The sequence below is a fragment of the Malaya genurostris genome, chromosome 2 (genome assembly GCF_030247185.1).
Source record: "Malaya genurostris strain Urasoe2022 chromosome 2, Malgen_1.1, whole genome shotgun sequence".
Taxonomy (NCBI): domain Eukaryota; kingdom Metazoa; phylum Arthropoda; class Insecta; order Diptera; family Culicidae; genus Malaya; species Malaya genurostris.
Genome location: NC_080571.1, coordinates 60786765 through 60801234, shown reverse-complemented (window position 1 = coordinate 60801234; position 14470 = coordinate 60786765).

The window sequence follows — 14470 nt, the reverse complement described above, 5'->3', positions numbered from 1 at the left end:
CACTTTTACATAATATTCTTATCCTAATTTAATTCTAACATAGTCACAACGTTTTGCATTTATTAAAACATATTCTCTTAATACTTAAATATCATCTTAGGTAACTCGTCATTAATTATGAAATCTACTCGGAAATATTATTTGAACCAAACGATTAACTTCTATAAATTATAAAATAAGCTGTTATTTTCAGACATTTTGTTAATAATTTCATAAACTGTTTCGAGTTTGTTTGTATCATTACATTATTTTTATTCTAATTTAGCTATTGGTTGAACTCATGGACGCAGCTGGGATCAGAACTAAGTCTTGAAAGGGGCCTTTATTAAATTGAAACTCCAGTTTTCTTTATGAAATGATAAATAAGTTTCATGTATGAAAGGTCACGACAAGCAAGAATGTCTCGAACTGGGATATTGGATAGTCTACCTTGGGTACGCAAAGAATTTATTAGTTGAGATCTGACATCACGATACTCCACGCATGTCCAAACGACATGATCAATATCTCGATAACCTTCGCCACAAGCACAATGATTAGTCTCGGAGAGCCCAATTCGAAGGAGATGTGCATCTAACGTGTAGTGATTGGACATGAGTCTGGACATCACACGAATGAAATCTCTACTCACATCCAGTCCCCTGAACCATGCCTTTGTCGATATTTTCGGAATAATTGAGTGCATCCACCGACCCAGATCATCTTTATCCCAAGAAGCTTGCCAGCTGGCAAGTGTTCTTTGGCGAGACGAGCTATAGAATTCGTTGAAAGCAATTGGTCTCTCATAAATTTCACCCTCAATAGCACCACGTTTGGCTAAAATATCGGCTCTTTCATTGCCAGGAATGGAGCAATGAGCCGGACCCAGACTATAGTGATTAGATAATTATTGTTCAATATGTCGTTCAGGCACTGTTTTATTTTGCCCAGGAAAAACGGTTCAGTCTTGCCAGTCATGTTTGAGCGAATGGCTTCAATTGCACTCAGACTATCTGTGAAGAGGAAATAATGGTTTGGAATTAATGTGACGATTACACTCAAACTATAATGAACTGCTGCTAGCTCTGCTATATAAACAGATGCAGGTTCTTGAAGCCTAAATGAGGCCGAAACATTATTGTTGAACATACCAAACCCTGTCGCTTCTTCAATTCGCGATCCGTCCGTATAAAACATTTTCTCAGAGTCAATATGCCTGAACTTACTTGAAAATATTTTTGGGATTTCCGTCGAACGTAGATGATCCGGGATTCCACGCACTTCACGCTGCATGGATGTATCGAAAAATAAAGTTGAGTCAGGGGCACTTAGGATGCTGACACGGATAGGAATATATCTTGAAGGGTTGATTTCCTGTGACATATGGTTAAAATATACTGTCATAAATTTTGTTTGAGATCGAAGCTCGACTAGTCGTTCGAAATTATTAATTACCATGGGATTCAGCACCTCACATCTTATTAGCAGGCGTGATGAAAGCTCCCAAAATCGATCTTTTAATGGAAGAACTCCCGCCAGAACTTCAAGACTCATTGTATGTGTCGAATGCATGCACCCTAATGCAATTCGCAAACAACGATACTGAATTCGCTCCAGTTTGATAATATGAGAGTTTGCAGCGGAACGAAAACAAACGAAATATTCCATCACTGAAAGTATCGTTGTCTGATACAATTTTATTAGATCTTCCGGATGAGCACCCCACCAAGATCCTGTTATTGTTCGAAGAAAATTTACTCTTTGTTGGCATTTTGTTATCAGAAACCTAATGTGTCCTCCCCACGTGCATTTGGAATCAAACCACACCCCAAGGTATTTGAAAGTCAAAACCTGTTGGATCATTCTTCCCATCATATGAAGCTGAAGCTGCGCGGGATCATGCTTTCTTGAAAAGACGACCAGCTCTGTTTTCTCCGCAGAGAATTCGATACCAAGATGAACAGCCCAATCGGACAAGTTATCTAAGGTATCTTGCAATGGTTTATGCAGATCAATAGCTTTGGGTCCAGTAACTGAAACCACGCCATCATCTGCCAATTGTCTTAGTGTACATGGGGTTACTAGACAGCTGTCAATGTCATTTACGTAAAAATTATAGAGGAGCGGACTGAGGCATGAGCCTTGCGGGAGACCCATGTAACTATTTCTGAGTGTTGCCAAATCGCCATGTGAAAAATGCATGTGTTTCTCCGACAAAAGGTTGTGCAAATAATTATTTATAACCGCTGGGAGTCCATTTTGGTGAAGCTTGTCTGAAAGAACATCAATGGAAACTGAATCAAATGCTCCTTTAATGTCTAAAAATACAGATGCCATTTGTTGCTTTTGAGCGAAGGCAATTTGGATGTCAGACGAAAGTAATGCAAGGCAATCATTCGTCCCTTTATTTCTACGGAAGCCAAACTGAGTATCTGACAACAAACCGTTCGTCTCGACCCAAGTGTCGAGACGTCGTAGAATAATTTTTTCGAACAATTTTCTGATGCAGGACAACATCGCAATGGGTCTATATGAGTTGTGATTAAAAGCTGGTTTCCCCGGTTTTTGAATGGCGATAACTTTCACTTGTCTCCAGTCAGGTGGAACAATATTTTGCTCAAGAAACTTGTTGAACAATTCCAACAAACGTCTTTTTGCGAGGTTGGGCAGATTCTTCACCAAGTTGAATTTAATTCTGTCCAACCCTGGAGCGTTATTGTTACAAGACAAGAGTGCTATAGAAAATTCCATCATTGAAAATGGGTTATTAATAAAACCATTATTTGGAGGAGATTCCCGTATAATGCTCTGCGTAGGAACAGAATCTGGGCAAACTTTCCTAGCAAAGTCAAATATCCATCGGTTCGAGTATTCATCACTCTCATTGCCCACGTTACGATTCCTCATTCGTCTGGCCGTGTTCCAAAGAGTGCTCATTGAGGTATCTCTTGACAAACCTTCGACAAAATGTCTCCAATAGCTACATTTTTTGGCTCGAAGTATGCTCTTGTACTTGGTTTCTAAAACCATAAGTTTTTCAAAATTCTGAGGAGTTCCTCCTCCCCGTTTTAGAAACGTCTTGCAAGCATTTTGTTTTGCGAGTTTAGCCTCTGAGCACTCTTTGTCCCACCAGGGGTTGGGAGGCCTTCTGTTAGTCGTTGGCCCAGGAAAGCGTTTAGTTTGGGATTGTTCTGCTGCCTCCAGAATCGAACAAATGAGGAAGTCATATTCTTCAAGTGGAGGGAGCTCTTCCATTGAATTCAAAATACTAGAGATACTACTTTGGTATTTAACCCAGTCGATATTTTTTGTCAAATCATATGGAATACTAGCTGAAGTAGCAATGCAATTGCTATTGCTAATTGAGATGATGATTGGTAAATGATCGCTACCGTGTAAATCAGGCAATATTTTCCAGGTGCAATCTAGTCGAATTGATGTTGAGCAAAGAGATAGATCTAATGCACTTGGGCGTGCAGGAGGTCTTGGGATCCGTGTCATGCTACCCATATTTAATACCGTCATGCTAAAATTGTCACAAATGTTTTGTATTAAAGATGATCTGCTATCATTGTAAACGGAACCCCACATAATACCGTGCGAATTGAAATCCCCCAGAATCAATCGTGGTGCAGGAAGGGCTTCAACCATTTCATTAAGCTGTTGCTGTCCAACTTGTGCTTTTGGAGGAATATAAACCGAAGCTATGCAAATATCTTTGCCTTTAATGTTTATTTGGCAAGCAACAACTTCTATACTAGAAGTTGAAGGGATGTTTAATCTATAAAAGGAATAGCATTTCTTAATTCCCGAAAGCACTCCACCATACGGAGAGTCTCTATCGAGACGTATAATGTTAAAATCATTAAAATTTAAAGCTATGTTTGAAGTAAGCCATGTTTCGCATAAAGCAAATACATCACATTTTTGACTATGCAATAATATTTTAAATGAATCAAGTTTTGGCATGATGCTTCGACAATTCCACTGCAGGACAGTGATTGTATCATTTGCGACGGGTGATAAATTATCCATCAAAAGATACAAAACCTGAGACAATTGGCCATTGAGCTGATAACTGCTTCAAAAAGGTTCTAGCTATTGGAAGGAATGCCATTATGAGGGTCTTTAAGGGTTCAGATATATTGAATGCTGAGAAAATCCATTCAACAATTTCCGAAAACTTCAGTAATCCTGTTGGTGGCTGTGAAATGGAGCCCACTGGATTATTATCTTTTTCTGTACTAGATCCTGGATTGGTTTGTGAATTTGACAAACCAGGAGGCACAGTCTTTGGTTTTGACTTTTTTTGTTTAACACGGGGATCTTTTTTTGAAGATGAAATTTTAGGTGTCTTTTTTGGTAATTTGGAGGAAGACTTCTTTCTCTTAACTGACCCTTGGGTAGTGATAAACGAATTACCTTCACTATTTTCGTCAGAGTCAGAGTCCTCTGGTTCCTCTAGATTTGAAAACCCGTTTTCGGTTTCCAAAGGGGGGACATCAATGACCGTTTTAAGCATTTCTGCATATGTGCGCTTAGACCGTGCTTTTAAAGAAAGCTTAATTTTGTCTTTGTGCACTTTAAATGCAGTGCATACTGAAATATCATCATGAGGACTATTCCCACAATAAATACATTTTTCAATTTCCTTGTTGCAATCATTATCTTTATGAGGCCCTTCACACTTAATACATTTTGGTTTATTACTACAGTAAGTAGCTGTGTGGCCGAATTTTTTGCAGTTCGTACAATTCATTACATTTGGAACAAAAAGCCTAACAGGGAGGCGAATTTTATCGACATAGACATGGGACGGCAACGCAGACCCGGCAAATGTCACTCGAAACGAGTCTGATGGGCGATAAACTTTCTTTCCCTCTTCATGAACTACTGAGTACAGTTGTTTGCACTCCAGTATTTTCACACCCTCAAGCATAGAGTTCTTGAAACGACCAACACCATGCTTGAGTAAATCATCTACCGAAAGACTCGCTTCGGTAACAACACCGTCAATTTCGACATCTTTGGAGGGTATGTAAACTTTATACTCTTTATTGAAATGTTCCGAAGAGACAATATCATTCGCGTGTTTCAAATTATTTACCACAACACGAATTTTATCGTTATTTACTTTCATGATCTCTTTGATTGAAGAGTATCGTGATGTCAAACCTTTATTAATTTGTAAAATGTTTAATGGCTTTGATATACGTCTAAAAAAGACTATCCAAGGCCCAGAAGAGCTCTCCTGATATTTTTTCGTTCGTGGGGGTATCGGATTCATGCTAGGATTTACGTCCATGGATTCATCCATCACATTAAAATTTTTAATCAAACTTTAAAATAAAAAATGAAACCAACACTACACAGTACTCAATCAAAAGGAAAAGAAAAAACTTCTACCTTGAAATTGTTGTCTATCTCCGTTGCACTGCCGTGTAGATCCTCGTTGCTCTAGATGTTCTTGTTGGATGTGATGCTACTGCTACCTGACATCAAGCACCACTCGAATTCCGATTTGCTTTCGTCTTCGCCAGCTGTAACCAGCGCAGGTCACCGGTGTATACCTGCGTGTTGTATGGCAGTGGAAAGACCGAGTTGTCTTGTCTCCTTCTTCCTAGTGCTCCGCACCGATATGCTTCTGCACCGAAGTGCCTTCGCACCGGTGTGCCTTTGCACTCTCCTGCTTCTATGTGCCTTTGCACTCTTCCTCTTCGATGTGCCTTTGCACTCTCCTGCTCAGCACTTGTGGCTGTATATTGCGGCCTGGGTAGAGTTTGGGAAACGCCCTTTGTTGTTTCCTTCACCAGCTTGGCCCAGCACTAGGGCTCTCTTATGCAGCACGACTATACGTTTTAACGGCTGCTGCCAACAGGTCTCTACCTGTAGTTCAACAGTTGTCGTATTTAACGCGTGTAAACCAACCAGCGTTATTAAACTGTACGCTTCTATACACAACCTTCTCGGTTGAACGGCTATTACTGAATGAGCTGAATCGATTGGTATATAACATTCGGCCCTCCGGGCCTCGGGAAATTTTTCTAAAGTTTGGGCGAATTCTAAACATATTTTTATATATATATATATATATATACAAAAAAGGCTAAGCACTCTCCTCAAAGTGAACTTTTTATAATTATCAGGCTGTAATTCCGGATCCAGAAGTACGGATGAAACTCGGTAGGATTATATTGTAAGACCTTCATTTTTTTGCATATTTTATCCCGTTACTCCCGAACCGGAAGTTCGATCCGAGTAAAATTCAGTAGCAACCTATGGAACCAAGAGATCTTTCATCTGTATTTAAGTTTGTGTAAATTGGTCCAGCCATCTCGGAGAAAATTGACATAGGTTACTATTGAATTTTACCCGGATCGAGCTTCCGGTTCGGGAGTAACAGAGTAAAATATACGAAAAATATTGAAGAAACCTGCACTCGATTTTCTCAGAGACCGCTCAACCGATTTTCTTCAACTAAGAATCAAATTTTAGAACTTATAGTCCCATAGCCTGCTATTGAATTTCATATGGACCGAACTTCCGGTTTCGGAGTTATGGAAAATGACCTAAGAGTACACTCGATTTCTTCTTTCATCCGATTTTTACAAGCTTAGGTTCGGTTCAAATGAAAGGCCTTATAATCCCATAGACTACTATTGAATTTCATCTGGCTCCGACTTTCAGTTCCGGAGTTACGAGGAAAAATGTCCAAAATTAGCTAACAATGTGCACTAGATTTGCTTAGCGGCCGCTCATCCAATTTTTACCAGTTTAGGTTCCAATAAAAGATCGAATCCACCCAATAAAAAATAAAAAAAAACCCTTCTTAATCCACCTAGTGGTGTGATAATGCCTTTCTCTTCTTTCATAACAGTCTCATGAAAATATGTTTCATACTTTTATTAAATAAATTTGGATACTAATTTTGACACCAATTGATTCAGATAGATTCGTAGTTCACAAAAGCATGCTTCAGTGTTTATGTCACACAGTCAGCATCATTTTTCCAAACTAGTGCTTGACATTTGCGTTGCCTATTTGTAATCAGTGATGCTAATCTAAAAAAAGCCTTCTTATGGCGTTTTCGTTTTTAATTTGCACTACACCGGTGCAGTGCTACACTGAGGCATGAATAAACGAACAAAAATGACGAAAACATAAACAGTAACCATTGACTACAATAAACGATTCCATTGCACAGAGCTACACCAAACTTTTGATGAGTGCTACACCAGTGGTATCGGTGCAGAAAAAGTGTAGCACTGGTGTGGTGCAATTGGTAAAAACGAACGGTTTCAGTGCAGCTTTCGCTACACCAGTGTAGTGCAATTTAAAAACGAAAACGACATTAGTCCACTCAGTGGAATTTTCATATATCTTGAAAAATCACCATAGGGGGAAGTACATGAAATTTTCGAAATCGAAAAAAAATTTTTGATGCCAAAAGGCTTAGAATTGCATGAAACGTCGAGATTTAGTGTCATCTCGAAAAAAAATTTTTTTTGAAAAAGTCGACTTTTTGGGACTTAGAAAAAATATGAAAATTTTTCTAAGTCCCAGAAAGTTGATTTTTTTTAAAAAAATTTTTTTTTGAGATGACACTAAATTTCGATGTTTTATGCAGTTTTAAGAGTTTTTGGATCAAAAAAAATTTTCGATTTTGGAAATTTCATGTACTCCCCCCTATGGTGCTTTTTCAAGATCGAAAATTGTCAAACCTTTACCACCGGGCAGCACCCCTTAAGCATGTCCGATTTAGGTCAAATTTTGCATGAAGGCTTTTTTCGAGGTGCTTAAACTCTTGAGCACTAGAACTTAACGAAAATAGAGGTGATCCTTAAATTTTGGCACCCTTATATATATATATATATATATATATATATATATATATATATATATATATATATATATATATATATATATATATATATATATATATATATATATATATATATATATATATATATATATATATATATATATATATATATATATATATATATATATATATATATAAGAGCGGTAAAAATCATCGTGTTTTGTCGGTTACGTCACTTATACAATCATATCTCCGGAACCAAAAGTCACAGCCATTTGATCTTCGAACTTGATCAATGGTACGACAGTAGCTTTCAAACGAGCCCAAGTTTGTTAACATCGGTTCAGCCATCTCTGAGAAAATTGAGCGCGTTCAAATATCTTCGAAAAGTGCACATACATACACACACACACACATACACACACACACACACACACACACACACACACACACACACACACACACACACACACACACACACACACACACACAGACATTTTCCGATCTCGACGAACTGAGTCGAATGGTATATAACACTATGGGTCTCCGAGGCTCCGTTCGAAAGTCGGTTTTTCCAGCAATTCTAATACCTTTCTATAGAGAAAGGCAAAAAGCCTTCTTAGTCCACTTAATGGAATTTTCATATATCTTGAAAAATCACCATAGGGAAGAGTACATGAAATTTACGAAATCGAAATAAAATTTTTGATGCCAAAAGGCTTAGAATTGCATGAAACGTCGAGATTTAGTGTCATCTCGAAAAATTTTTTTTTGAAAAAGTCGACTTTTTGGGACTTAGAAAAAATATGAAAATTTTTCTAAGTCCCAGGAAGTTGAATTTTTCAAAAAAAATTTTTTTTGAGGGGACACTAAATTTCGATGTTTTATGCAGTTTTAAAAGTTTCGGCATCAAAAAAAATTTTCGATTTTGGAAATTTCATGTACTCCCCCCTATGGTGCTTTTTCAAGATCGAAAATTGTCAAACCTTTACCACCGGGCAGCACCCGTTAAGCATGTCCGATTTAGGTCAAATTTTGCATGAAGGCTTTTTTCGAGGTGCTTAAACTCTTGAGCACTAGAACTTAACGAAAATAGAGGTGATCCTTAAATTTTGGCACCCTTATATATATATATATATATATATATATATATATATATATATATATATATATATATATATATATATATATATATATATATATATATATATATATATATATATATATATATATATATATATATATATATATATATATATATATATATATATATATATATATATATATATATATATATATATAAGAGCGGTAAAAATCAACGTGTTTTGTCGGTTACGTCACTTATGCCATCATATATCTGGAACCAAAAGTCACAACCATTTGATCTTCGAACTTGATCAACGGCCCGACAGTAGCTTTCAAACGAGCCCAAGTTTGTTAAAATCGGTTCAGCCATCTCTGAGAAAATTGAGCGCGTTCAAATTCAACGCCTTTTGTCGGTTACGTCACTTATTCAATCATATCTCCGGAACCAAAAGTCACAGCCATTTGATCTTCGAACTTGATCAATGGCCCGACAGTAGCTTTCAAACGAGCCCAAGTTTGTTAAAATCGGTTCAGCCATCTCTGAGAAAATTGAGCGCGTTCAAATATCTTCGAAAAGTGCACATACATACACACACACACACATACACACATACACACACACACACACACACACACACACACACACACACACACACACACACACACACACACACACACACACACACACACACACACACACACACACACACACACACACACACAGACATTTTCCGATCTCGATGAACTGAGTCGAATGGTATATAACACTATGGGTCTCCGAGGCTCCGTTCGAAAGTCGGTTTTTCCAGCAATTCTAATACCTTTCTATAGAGAAAGGCAAAACCTTTGGCCGTACCCGACTCGAACATAAAAAACGGGAATCCAATACCCAAAACATGACCAAATTCGGGAACACAAACCCGACCCGTACCTGTTAAAAATGAAAAAATCGTCACCCGTAACCGCTCACCAAACCGGCAAACAATCGAAGTTTGATAATTTACAGACAAATTTGCATTTTTGGCATCTCTGCATTTTCACGATTTGTCTAAAAAACTTTGGTTGCGAATATATTGATAGCATCCGGTATTAAATCACGAAATAGATCAATATCACCTCATAAATATTCAATCCATTCATCTTTTAGATTGATGCTTTTCAATTGATGACACTAGAAAAAAAAATTGGGGAAAATTAATTTTAATGAAAAGTATTGTGCTTCTATAAGTTGGTGTAAAATTTTATCCAGATCTGGCTTCCAATTTCCGAAATACGAGGTCTGTTCAAAAAGTACCCGGAATTCTCATTTTTCTAAAAAAATATTTATTTATTCCTCTACATCTATATGGTCCCCTTCAAAGTAATCCCCCCTAGATATAATACACTTATGTCAGCGTTTTTTCCAGTCTTCGAAACACCCCTGATAGTCACTTTTTGTAATGCTCTGTAGCACTCTCACCGATTCTGCCTTTATCTCTTCAATCGATGAAAAACGCAGTCCTTTCATGGGTCTCTTCAACTTTAAGAACAGGAAAAAATAACACGGAGCGATATTTGGTGAATAAGGAGGTTGGGGCATGATTACAGTCTTGTTTTTAGCCAAAAAATCACGAATAAGCAACGATGAATGAGCAGGTGCGTTATCGTGGTGCAAAACATTTGAAAAAATATGATGACATGAGCCAACTGATATGCCAACTTCATCAGCAACTTCTCTTATAGTGATTCGGCGATCATCCATAATCATTTTTTCCACTTTTCCCACTTTTTCATCGATTATTGACGTGCTGGGTCGACCGGAGCTTTCGTCGTCTTCAACGTCTTCGCGGCCATCTTGGAAACGCTTATACCACTCGTAAACACTTGTTTTTTTTCATGGCAGACTCACCGTAGGCTCTCTGTAACATTTCGCACACTTGGTTACACTTTATTTCATTTTTCACGCAAAATTTAAAACAAATTCTTTGACTCTTCAATTCTTCCATTGTTTAAACTAACAAAAATCGCCGAGCTAAAAAACACGTCTACACCAGCCGCTACAAGACAGAATGTGAACAATGAATACAGCTGAAAATTTCACCATACATTAGGGACATATGTACCAACACAATAAAAAAAAATTTTGACCACCGGACTCTCCAGACGCGCGCAATTAAAAAATTCCGGGAACTTTTTGAACAGACCTCGTACAAGGAAAAAATCTCTAAAATTGAAACCTGTTATATAAAGCGATAATGCAAAAAACGTAAAAATTTTACTATGTGGTTCAAAACTGTTTTATTTCATAGGTTGTGTTAGTTTCTGGGCAAACTAACCAATTTCAGCTATACCGGTTCTCAGTTTCTGGTTCCGGAAGTACCGGAAATAGTGATCAAACACTCTCTTCAATTGATCAGCAACAGCTGAGTCGATTTTCACAAACTTAGACTCAAATAATAGGATCAACGTCTTTAAAAATAGACTGCTTTCGACTTTTGTTCGGATCAGACTTCCGGTTCCGGAAGAGCAGGGTGAGATGTGTTTAAAATTTTAAACCATCATTCAGATCAAAAATGTAAAAAACGGAGAATTTCTATTAACTAGGGTCAAAACTGTTAAAAATTGATAAGCTAATGGTAGTGTATGCCCAAACAAACTTTTTTGTTTTTCTTTGTAATATTAAGGAAAATATGAGTTATATGAGAAAGGCATATCATAACACCACTAGGTGGATTAAAAAAACTTGATATTACAATCATGTAGTGGATCCTAGATTTCGGCTCAGCCATTTCTGAAGAAATACAAGGGTAAAAAACAACGCGTTTCGTCGCTTTCTTCACTTATACCATTATATCTCCGGAACCGAAAGTGACAGCCATTTGATCTTGATCAATGGTTCAATAGTAGCTTTCAAACGAGCCTAGATTTTTCAAAATAGACTAAGCAATATCTGATAAAACTAAACTGTAGAAAATACTACGAGTTTTGTCGGTTACGTCACAGTTAGATCTCCGGAACAAAAAATCACAGCCTATTCTTCTTTTAACTTGTTTAACTTAAGTCCCGAGACTAACAATGGAAACAACATTTATTTTTGCAAAATTTTTTTTTATTCATCAACATAATCACCTTTTAGGGTGATACAATGGTTCCAACGTTTTTCCAATTTTTCAATACCATGTTTATAAAAAAATTTATCTTTCGCTTCAAAATAAGCTTCAGTTTCAGCGATGACCTCCTCATTTGGGCCAAATCTTTTTCCCTGGAGCATTTTTTTAAGATCAGCAAAGAGCCAGTAGTCACTGGGGGCTAAATCTGACGAGTATGGGGGGTGGGGAAGCAGATCAAAGCCCAATTCGTTCAATTTCGCCATTGTTTTCATCGACTTGTGGCAGGGTGACTCGTTGCTGTTTTTGTTCCATCGAAAGCAATCGCGGCACCCACTTGGAAAAAACCTTTTTCATGCTCAATTTTTCATGAAGGATAGTAAATACACTTCCATATGATATCTGTGTCATCTCAGCAATCTCACGGAGCTTCACTTTACGATCTTTCATTATAATTTTTTACACTTCACTCACATTTTCCGGTGTAACGGCTTCCACAGGTCTACCCGAGCGTTCCGCGTCATTTGTGTCAGTACGACCACGTTTAAACTCGGCGAACCACCGACAAATCGTTGCTTTTGATGGACAAGAGTCCGGATAACATTTTTCAATCCATTGTTTCGCTTGCACGGTGTTTTAACCCATTAAAAAACATTGTTTTATCAAAACACGAAACTCTATTTTTTCCATTTTTTAAACAAACTACAAAACGACTTTACTCCAACCTCGATAACTCAGCTGTTTCTGGTCGGATCGACTTAAAATTTTGACCCGTTTCAAGCAAAGTTTAGTACTCTAGAAAGACGTGGTTACTGGTTTACTACGAGCGCCATCTCTGCTTTAGTCTCGGGACTTATTGATCCATGTGTTAAATGAGTTTAGGTGTGTTGAAGTCGGCTCAGCTAGAGTGCCTCAAACCGGAGTGACGACAGCTGTTCGTTTGGAATGACAGCTTTGTTCCAAACGAGCAAACGACCTGTCAAATACAATACAAAGTTGTCAATATTCCGGATTAAACGTTTTGAGTTGTTGCCATCATTACGGATGAGATGTCGCCACTCTGGTTATAGGCACTCTAGGCTCAACCACCTCAAAAATAACAGGAAAAATCGTGTTTTGTCGATTACATCATTAATTTCCAGAACCGAAAGTGACAGATATCAAATATTTCTACCAGTACTCTACCACTACCCGTATAAATCTGTGCAGCACTCGCACCATCTTTCTTACCGCGTTATGTTCCGCTTGCTGAAATTAAAGCACCCATAGATCTCTTGCCACACCTAGTGCTTCTCGGTAAATTATTGGCCCTTCTTTTTGCGAAATTTCTACGTAACATCTAGGCTGGACATACCGACTCCAGGCCGGAGATATGCTTGGTATCCCCTTTAATGTATGTCTCGTAGTTCATTAGCATGCATTTCGGATGCACCGAACACAGCTTCCTGGTGAGGGATTTGACCATCGTATTCTGTTTATTTGTTCGGTTAGATCCCTTCGCTACCATGAAGACCAACATGAAGTCCGACTTGCTACATGGCTTGTTGGACGAACCAGACGAAAGAATTGGCCTTTTTTGCCTCATCACGATTCAAAAGGTTCGGATTGTTCTTGAAGTTATCCTTCATCTTCCTTGCGTTCACAGGTTTGCATTTCTTCGCTTTCGTTCCGCTGCCCGCTCGCCACAGGGTCATCTGAGTCTCATCCATCGATTTTTCCACACGGAACATACACACTTAAAACCGATTCTCGAGCTCGGCATAATGAAATGCCGAATTATATCGGCAACACTTAATTTTACTGACTATTCAGTAATTAACATGCTCTCTTCCGAAAATCGTTAAAGTTCTATGCTGATATCTCGGTAAAGCGAGTTCTTTTGCTGTAGTTTGTCAAAATATTATACTGAACGTGTCAGTAAACAACAAATATACCGAGATCAGCAAAACCGTTTGCCGAGATTTCGAACAGCGACTTTGCTTTTACTGAAACTCGGTTAGACACTTGTCATTTAATGTTTCCTTTAGATTTTACAAGCACCACGTCGCCATTGCTCGTGGAACTGGAAAACATCTAAACTGGATGAAGGAAGAAGATTTGTATATTTTATTAGAAGATAAGTAAAATCGAAAACTATCTAATTTGCATATATATTTATATCCGCTTATTTACAGGTGAGGTGAGGAGCACTGGAAACAATTGTCTTTAGCCGTGATGTTTTCGTTTGGTGTTTGCGCTTTTGTGGTTTGCTGAATTGAAATGAACATCAATAAAATATTCCTTTCACCAACATTAGCTTTTGCTGTTATTAATTTCATGCAAAAATAAAAAAATATCCTTCCTTTTTTCGATTACTGATGACTCGGCAATTCATGATTCCTTCCTGATAACTTTTGCCGAGCAGACAGCAAAACTTCTGCTGACAAGTTCGGCAATAATTGACAGTTGACAAATTTTGGATTGCCGAGATTCTCAGTAATTATACATTTTGCCGAGA